We start from the raw sequence: 9,938 nt of genomic DNA on the forward strand, positions 1-9,938 counted from the left end.
AGGGTTTTATTATCCCTGCTTTAGAGATGAAGAAACAGAAGTTCTATCTTCTTAAATACCCTGCCCAGGTCCCAGGGCTAGTGAGAGGTGGAGCCTGGATTCGAATCCAGCCCCCATTTCCAAGCTGGCTGAGCTCTCTCCGCCACCTCACTCTGTGAGACAGTGTCACTCAAGCGATGGGTGGCTGAAGACTGATGGGACCAGGTGAGGAACACCGATGCTAGAAGCAAAGTACCCCAATGTCAAGGCCAGGGCTGTGAGGAATGCTCCGGTGAACAGAGACCAAGAGCAGGGCAAAGGGCCCCTGGGACCCAAGATCAGATCCTGGACTGGATCAGAAAACAGGCAGACAGAAACCGAAGCAAAACAACACCTGGGGACACAGCCGTGACCGTGGGAGCAAAGAAGCATGGAGAGGCCTCCGTGGTGCGCTGTGGTGGTCAGTGGGTGCTCCGGGTGGGGAGCTTATGCGATTCCTTCTAGACAACACATTTTTCCAATCTGACAGCGGCCAGCAGGAAAAACGATTTAATCTACAAAAGCCCAGTGTATAGATATGACCGACCAATATTTCAGGGAGCCCCCAGTCTCTTCGTGTTTCCAAACAAAGCTATTTCTCCCAGAATCCCACAAAATGGCCAGGCACTTGGGCAGACTCGTCCAAGGTCAAAGACACTATTCCAGGTATGAATTTGATTGTTAACCAGGTGGCGCTTGAAGAGGCTCAGAAATCAAGGTGAGAAAAACTCCCTGGTTGTTATTACTCAGTACAGCCTGGGAGGAAGAAAGGGCTCTTTGTGGAGCAATGAAAGGGATCCAGATAGAGGCAAGCCCCTGCCCTCCGGAGCAGAAATCATCTTTTCCATCACCAGTTTCTGCTTTGCACGGCCCAACCTCATTGTTCCCCTGCATTCCGCCAGGGGCGAGAAGAATACAGTTGGATACATTGCTTTCTCAGTGCAAGTGCAGGTATTTCTGCACAAGGACCTGAATGTAGATCTATTCTAGCCATCTAAATATTATTTAGAAATATTTTGACAAATAATTTCCTTAAGGGTACTGCTGTTCCCCTCCACTCTTTTTGTTGTTTATCTTTTTTTTTTTTCTCCTCCAGGGAAGGATATAATTCTCCACCACAATTTGCATTATAAAGCCACAACAACATTGAATTGAAATGCAGCAGTGGAGGCCTGGTAGGCAGAGATGGCATGTGTGCGTGACAAGAGCATAAATCCAGGTGGCCACCAGCACGTAAGGCTCCTTCAGACCTGGCCTGCCATGGTCATGGTCATGGCCCCCCCCCCCCCGCCCCGGTCGTTCTCCTCCCACTCTGTCCACCCCAACCCTCTGTCCATCCCACCCCTCTGTCCTCCTCCTCTGTCTGTCTCAGCACCAGAGCTATGGTGGTGAGTCAAGGAGACCTCTTTCCACGCCGGGGGTGGTGGGGCAGGATACTTAATAAGGATGTTTCTAGGAGCGCTGGGTGGCGGGCAATATAAGGCTGATGGGACCAGATGAGGAACACCGATTGAAGGGAAGCACCCAAATGGTCAAGGCCAGGGCTGCAAGGCATAAAAGAGGCATCTCAACTCTTTGAGGGTTTATGTTCTAGCTAAGTAGGTAAGACAAGCTTTTCAATGTGTCACTGAGGCTGTGGCCTCCGTGCAGAAGGCAGTGACAGTAAGAGAAGGGTGTTGGGCTGATGAATGTGGGTGAGCTGGTAAAACACACAGCTGCCCTACCACAGTGGGTGTGCCGGGTAGTGGGTAGCTTGCCCCCAAGGTGGCTGCCGTCTACACCCTCCTTTTCTATGGATATATGCCATTCTCCCGTCTGCGCCTCTTGAATCTGAGCTTTCCTTAGTGATTTGCTTGACCTGTAAAATGTGGCAGAAACGACGCTCAGGATTTCTAACCAAGATACCAAGAATCTTGCAGCTCCTGTCTGAGCCTCTAGGGACTTGGAGCCTTAAGCCTCTGTGTAAGACCAGTTTCCCTGAGGCTGCCATGCAGTGAGGAAGTCCAAGGTGCCACGTGGAGAGACTGAGCAGGGAGAGGGAGACGTGCCAGGCCACCTCCATAGGTTCCAGCTCCCAGCCATTTGAGTCACCTGAACTGCAGCCATAAACACCCTGGAGCAGCGATGAACCATTCCCTCTGTGCCCTGTCCAACTGTCTAAATTCCTGACCCACAGAATTATGAGACATGATAACAATAAATTGCTTTTTCAAGCCACTGAATTTTTGGATTGTGTGTCATGCATCAATAAATAAGAACCTGGGCAGGGGGTACGTGTAAGTGCCAAGTATGTCTGTCGACCCAACCATCCCTCTTTAAGACAGTACCCAGGACTTCCCTAGTGGTCCAGTGGCTAAGACTCTACATTCCCAATGCAGGGGCCCAGGTTCCATCCCTGGTTGGGGAACTAGATCCCACGTGCCACAACTAAGAGTTCACATGCCGCAACTAAAGATCCCACATGCCGCAACTAAGGATCCCGCATGCCGCAACTAAAAAAAGATCCCGTGTGCCACAACTAAGACCCGGTGCAGCCAAATAAATAAATAAATAAAATATTTTTAAAATTGAAAAAAAAAAAAAGACAGTACCCATCTCCTCTGCTCCCCCAGACCTCCACCGCCATGGCCCTCATAAACCTTGGAACTCCCATCCCCAGGCCCAATCCCGATTCCTACCAAATTTCCTTCTAGAAGCCCAGCTTGAGAATTAATTTGCTGCTTGGGGAAGAGGTAGGAAACACTGGGGGAATGGCAAAGATTCCGTGTGGCCTGTCTCTAGGGTAGTCCTGATGGACTGGCCAGTGGGCGGGAAGCAGTGTGAGTCTCGTGTGCGCAGTGGCTATGTGATTCCTCGATGGAAATGATTCCTCAAATGAAAGCTCGTTCTCGCCTCCCCTCCAGAACTGCTGTGCAGTGTTTCCAGCCCTCAGCTGGACTCTCCTCAGCACCTCCCTCAAGTCCCTCAGATCCAGCACATCCCAAACCAGCGCTTTCTCTAAACGCACCCCTAAGGCTATTTCCCGCCCTGGCCCATTTCTGGAGGGACGCAGACGTCACTGGGCCCATCCAGGTGTGGGCAGCCAAACCTCCAGGGACAGGACCTGCCCAGCGAGAGCTGGGGCCAGCAAGAGTTTTCTCAAATGGCTGGAAGTTGGTTCTAGGGACCCCAAGGCGGGGGTGGAGGGGGAGGCTTCTGGCTATGGGTCAAAGCGGGAAGACTTGTGGCTAAGGATCTGGGCAGAACCCAGCCAAGGTCATAGGGTTCCTCCTGGAGAGGAAAGGGGTCCTGAAGCTGTGTCCTGGGGGCTGGGAGATGCCCACAGGAAGCTAACAAGGCAGTCTCCAGTCTTAGAATCCCCTCCGCCTCTTCGGCCTCCTTCCCTCCCACTGCTTCTGGAGCAGCCATCAGGAAACGCTGTGGCTTCCTACTTTCAGGGTTCCTCACACTCCTCGTGTCCTTTCCATCCCCCTGTCAGACCCTGGTTCAGCTTGTCATTGCCTCATCCCTCGCTCTGGTCTCCCTCTGGTCCCCTGCCCCCCATCTCCCCCTCCAGCCCAGCCATCCCCCGCTAAGTCACTCTTCTGAAGCTCCTTCTCCTCACAGCACCCCTCTGCCAAAGACCTCCAGTCGCTTCTTACTGCCTGTGGGATGAAGCCCCTCGGTGGCCCAGTGGTCCCAGAGCCTTGACCCCTGCCTGTCCTTCAAAGGGTCCCCAGCATGAGCTCCTGGCTTCTGCCACTCTGGCCTCCCTCTGGGGCCCCTGACTCCCTCTGTGCGGTAGCCCCCTGCCTTTGCAGACCCTAAGCCTGCTGGGCCTTCAGGCCTGCGGTCCGGTCTGGTAGCCAGGTTCCCTGCACCCCCACGGCTGTTGAACGCTTGGAGTTGGCTAGTGCGATTGAGGAACTAAATTTTTAATTTCATTTACATCAATTTAAATTTTAAAAACGGTTAGTGGATTCAGTTATTGGATAACTTTTAAGTATGTTTGGAACAATTTGGGTATGTGAACCTACTTTTTCAACTGTACATTTAACGAAATCCAAACGCAGATCTAATATATCCAGTGAAATACACTTGTGTCTGAATTTAGCGTCTACATTGAGATGTGCTGTAAGTGTAATATACACGTTGGACTTTGAAGACTTTGTACAAAATTTAAAAAGAATAAAGTATGTCAATTTTTAAAATTGATTCCAAATGAGATGATCATATTTAGGGTATACTGAGTTGATACAGAGAGCAAAGAGAAAAAAATCTTTGGTTTCATCTTTTTTTTTAACTTTTAAACTGTGGCTACTAGAAAACTTAAGATTATATATGTGGCTTGAAGTCTATTCTGTCGGACAGCACTTATGTAAGCCACTGATCTAGCACTTGATTGACAGTTCAGCCCCGCCCAGTCTTCTCCTCCCCTACAACCTCAGGCTCAAATGCCAGCGCCCTTGGGTTTATGGATGGCCCATACCTGGCATGCTGATCTCAGTAGGACACACACGTTTGCAAAGAACATGCGTGCATTGATGAGGATGTGTGCACGTGTGTCCCTACCCACATGTATGTGCGTGCATGTCTGCATCCAGACCTCTCCACGTTTTCAGTGTGTAAACACCCGGGAGGGCCCCCTGCATGAAGGCATTCTCAGGCCAGTGTCCGGATGGGAGCCCAGTGCCTATGGGGAGTTGATATGGCGACAAGGCCTTGGGCGTGAAGCCTCAGGCTGCTTGTTCACCCCCCCCTGGGGAACGGGGATGCTGGAACAGACAGCATTTCCTTGGCAAGCTGATGAGAATGTCATGTAGGAGAGAACCAACAGCCGCCCTGAAATCAAGATAGATGACAGCTCCTTCTCGCCCCTCGCCAATGAAGCCCGTCACTCTATCACTGGAGAGGAAATTAAATTGGTCTGGCACAGTTTGCTGTTCCCAAAGCCAATTTGGTCATTGCTGTGTAGTGCGTTATGCACTTCTGGGTGGTGTCTAATTGATCATTTGGTTTACAGATAAATTTCCAAGGTACAGCCTGTGGCGCTAACCACACCATAGGAAACCAGGAAGATGTCCTTGTTCCTTTTCTAAAGATATGAAACAACCCCGCCCTCCATCATCCATTCATCCTCCCATCCATTCATCCTCTGAGTCATTCAGTTATTCAGCCAATACATATGGAGCACCCACTGTGTAGTGGGCAGTGTGTAAAATAAAAAGAACTGTGAGGTGAGAGTCTGGAAAACCAGATTCCAACACCAGCCCTTGGGTAGGTCTCTACGCTCTTTAAGCCTCAGTTCTCCTCTGTAAAATGACGGGGTTGGACTAAAGATCTCAAGGCCCCTTCCAGCTCTGGCACGTCAGGGTTCAGGGCCAATTTTCTGGGCAGAGATTTCTCACTTCCAGGTAGAGGTCCTCTCCTAGAGCCCAGGGGCTGCTTGGACACTATAGTGGGATGAGGGGGACACAGAAGGATGCCAGGGTCATGGGCATCACTAACCCCCACAGGCTGAAAGCCTGATTTACAAGAACGGGGGACCCGGAAATATAGAGGGTTTAGCTCAAGGGGGTATTTGTGTGTTTGGTTGTTGTTGTACCTCAGAGATTTGCAGGCACCAGGCAGAGTAGCAGTGACTTAGTCTGTTTGGGCCGCTATAACAAAGATACTACATTCTTTTTTTTTTTTTTTTTTTTTAAATAAGCTGAAAGGAGCTGGGGGACAGAGGACCCCAGGCCCTGATTTTTTTTTTTAATTAATTTATTTATTTATTTATTTATTTTTGGCTGTGTTGGGTCTTCGTTTCTGTGCGAGGGCTTTCTCTAGTTGCAGCAAGCGGGGACCACTCTTCATCGTGGTGCGCGGGCCTCTCACTATCGCGGCCTCTCTTGTTGCGGAGCACAGGCTCCAGACACGCAGGCTCAGTAGTTGTGGCTCACGGGCCCAGCTGCTCCGCAGCATGTGGGATCTTCCCAGACCAGGGCTCGAACCCGTGTCTCCTGCATTGGCAGGCAGATTCTCAACCACTGCGCCACCAGGGAAGCCCAGATACTACACTCTGGGTGACTTAAACAACAAACGTTTATTTCTCAGTTTTGGAGGCCGGGAAGTCCAGGATCAAGTTACCAGAAAATTCTGTGTCACAGACGATGGTCTTCTTGCTGTGTCCTCACTTGGTGGAAGGAGTGAGGGAGCTCTCTGAGGTCTCTTTGATAGGGGCACTAATCCCATTCATGAGGGTTCCGCCCTCATGACCTAATCACCTCCTAGAGGCCCCACCTCCTAATACCACCACATTGGGGATTCGGTTTCAACACATGAATTTTGGGGGGAGGACACAAACATTCAGTCTATAGCAAGCAGACTCTGGCATTAGTATTTTGGAGACTGTGGCTTGTCTTGTGATGTCCCTTAGCCCCTGGAGCACGTAGGGTTGCTGGAAGCCCTTTCTGGTTCCTAACCACTTCCACAGGCAGCCTGTGTCTTTGGGCAATTCCAAGGCTCCCCTTTCTTGTACCAAATAAGTTTTCACCATTTCCTGCCCTGTCTTCCCTGCTTCCCTTCCACCCTGGGCTGGTTTGGTTTCAGGGTCTGCTTCTCAGTGCTCCACATGTTGGCCGGAAAGCCCAGCCCTGGCGCTCTGAGGCATCTCATCCAGCTGGCTGTCCCCGGCTCTCAGGACCCATTCCAAGCCCTCCTAGGAATCCTTTGCCTCAGCCTGGCTGATTGGTGCAGATTAACGGAGCTGTGCTGATCTGGTTACTGAGGGCGCTAAATTTCCACCACGAAAGTCAGACACAGCAGAAGCTTTCTCAGATCCCTGTCTGCGTACCATCAGTCTTCATAATGAAAGTGCCTGATTGCAGGCTGGGTTTTAGGAGGGCGGAAGCAGAGGGACAAGGACGGAGAGAGGGGAGATTTGTTGCTGAGCTTTGCCTGCTATGATCCTGCCCGCAAAGAGCAATTTCCTCGGGCTCCTCCTCCAACATTCAAAACCTGTCAGAAAACCCCTAAACCAAAACCACAACGATGATGGCATGTTGGAACATCCCGAATTCAGAAAAAAAGATGGGAGGAAAAGCGGATGTTGAGAGTATCCATACTCACCTCCCAGAAAAATATCTCCCCCCAGCTAACCTCCTCTCTTCTGTAATTTAGACCATGAAGGGGCTCTGATTTCTGCTGTGTCCCCTGAGCCTAGCACAGTGCCTGGCATGTCATAGATGTTCAATAGATATCATTGAATAAATGGATTTCTAGCCCTAGGATTACACTGAGATTTCTTGGTCATAAACCAATTCAGAAGTGGCTGACGGCATCATCTCTTCATTCAATGAACATTTGTTAGGCAGCACCAGGTTCCTGACACTGTGCCAGGTGTTGAGGACTGGGAAGACTAGACAATAAACCATTCAACAATAGCAGTAAGCTCCCATTCTGCACCAAGCCCTGTGCGGGGTTCTGGACATAGAGAGGTGAGCAGGACAGATATCCCCACCTCCACGGAGCTCAAATGTTCCCCTCCACAGGAGACAGACAATAAGTAAGTACATAATTAATAAGCAAGCTGATTCTAGATTGTGTAGGTGCTGTAAAGGAAATCTGTAAGTGTTGTGATGGAGAGCGGCTGGACAGGGGCAACCTAGGGACGGGCTCTCTGGGACCTGAAGACTGAGGAGAAACAGCCAGGAAGGAGCATAGCAAGTGCAAAGGCCCTGGGCTGGAAACAGCTCAGTGGGTTTGAGGAACAGAAAGGAGGTCAGCACAGTAGGAGTGCAGGACTGAGGGGACAGCAGGGCAAGATGAGGTTGGACAAGTCGTTGCTCTCCAGTGGGAGAGGCAGACAAGCAAACACTCAGAATGGTAAATGTGGCAATGGAGGGGGGAATGTAGAGAGAACCCTGAACGCAGCCTGGAGGAGACAACATTGGCACCAAGTCTTGAGACTTCACCCCCCAAATCTCTCTCCAGTCCAGCGTGGCCTTCCATCCTTCTGTCATCATGGACCTTGCTCCGAATCCCTCCCTTTGCTTGCCAGGAGCAGGGTGCTCTGGAGTGGTGTCAGCTGCACCCTGCTCCAGCCCAGCGGAACATCCTCTGAATGATTTCCCTGCGCTGAAGCTCCGCCCAGTCTCTTCCACTGCCGCAGAAAACTGCTGGAGTTACCTGGGGCGAGCGAGTTTGGCAGATGTACTGCATGGGGTGATATCGCCAGCATGGCGAGTCTCTTCCTTTCATCTCCCTGTTCTCCCTGGAGGTTTTACTATCATTGAGCCTAGCATCTAGCAAATAGCTCCTTTTATCTGGCTGGCTTTCAACTTGAGACACCCTCTCCAGGGGCCTTGCTTGATAACAGCACTCTTTGGAACCACCGTCCTCAGAGTAGGGTATGCCAGGTGCTTGAGTAATGATAATAATAATAATAATAATAATAAATGATGTAATAAAAACTGTGTCATCAGCTCCCCACTTATTAGGGTCTGGGCATGCCAAGCACTCTGCTAAATACTTCACATGCATCATTTCATGTAATTCTCACTACCACCTTATAAGGCAGGTGTTGGTATGAGGCTCAGAGAGGTTAAGTAACTTGATCAGGTTGCATAGCAAACAAGAGCTGGAATTGACATTAGACCTAGGGAGGTCCAGTTCCACAAACACTTCCTATTGGTTCCCAGCTCCAAGCTGGCTGCATCGGAATCATCAGGGGAGCTTGTTGGAACTTAAGAGTTCTGGTCCCTCATCCTCAGAAATTCTGATTCTGTAGGTTCAGAGTAGGGCTCAGGAATCTGGTTTTATTCGTTGGTGTTTTTTTTTTTTTAGCAGGTTCCCTCAGGAGATTCAGATACAAGGCCAGGTGTATACAGGTACACCTCCTGTAGGTGTCCACTTAATCTTCTTAATCTTCATGAGTAGAAGGCAGAGAGAGGAAGTGGGTTGGGGGAGGGGGGGTGTCCCTGAGGGGCACATCTGACTCCGTGGCCCCCAGCTGTCCTTTCTCCAGTCAAGAGCCAGAAACCAAATCCTTCTCAAGCTCACCTCTTTCTCCCGCAGTGAGGAACAGTAGGGAAAACACTGTAGAGAACAGACTGAATAGAAGGGCTTTCAGGGAACACAGGAGGGACTTGGGGAAGGGTATCTAAAGCTGGGAGCCAGGCAGGTAAAAGGCATGAGAGAAGGTGGTGAAGTGATCTGTGGGGTCACTGGTCTACCATAGTGATGGTAGACCAGCATGACTTTTCAATCACCGAACACATTTTTTTTTTTTTTTAATAAATTTGATCGGAAATAGCTTCTTAAAGGCCTAGGTTTTTTTTGTTTTGTTTTTTAAAGACACCAATTGTACTTGAACATTTGTTACTTTTTATTTATTTATTTATTTTTGGCTGTGTTGGGTCTTCGTTTCTGTGCGAGGGCTTTCTCTAGTTGTGGCGAGCGGGGGCCACTCTTCATAGCAGTGCACGGGCCTCTCACTATCGCGGCCTCTCTTCTTGCGGAGCACAGGCTCCAGACGCGCAGGCTCAGTAGTTGTGGCTCACGGGCCTAGTTGCTCCGCGTCATGTGGGATCTTCCCAGACCAGGGCTCGAACCCGTGTCCCCTGCATTAGCAGGCAGATTCTCAACCACTGCGCCACCAGGGAAGCCCCACATTTTTTTAATAACTTTTTTTTTTGTTGTTGTTGTTGCATGTGCGTGGCACGCAGGATCTTGGTTCCCCAACCAGGGATCAAACCCATGCCCCCTGCGGCAGAAGCGCAGAGTCTTAACCACTGGACCTCCAGGGCGGTCCCTGAACAAATTTTTATTAAGCAGCAGTATGAACTAATACTGCCCTGGAAAGGTGTCGTAGGACAGAAAGGAGCATAAATACTGTCCTTGCCCCAACCTCCATCCCAGCACCTAGCATTCTTTTCGGCCCATATTAATCTTCCTAG

The sequence above is a fragment of the Eubalaena glacialis genome, chromosome 19 (genome assembly GCF_028564815.1).
Source record: "Eubalaena glacialis isolate mEubGla1 chromosome 19, mEubGla1.1.hap2.+ XY, whole genome shotgun sequence".
NCBI lineage: Eukaryota > Metazoa > Chordata > Mammalia > Artiodactyla > Balaenidae > Eubalaena > Eubalaena glacialis.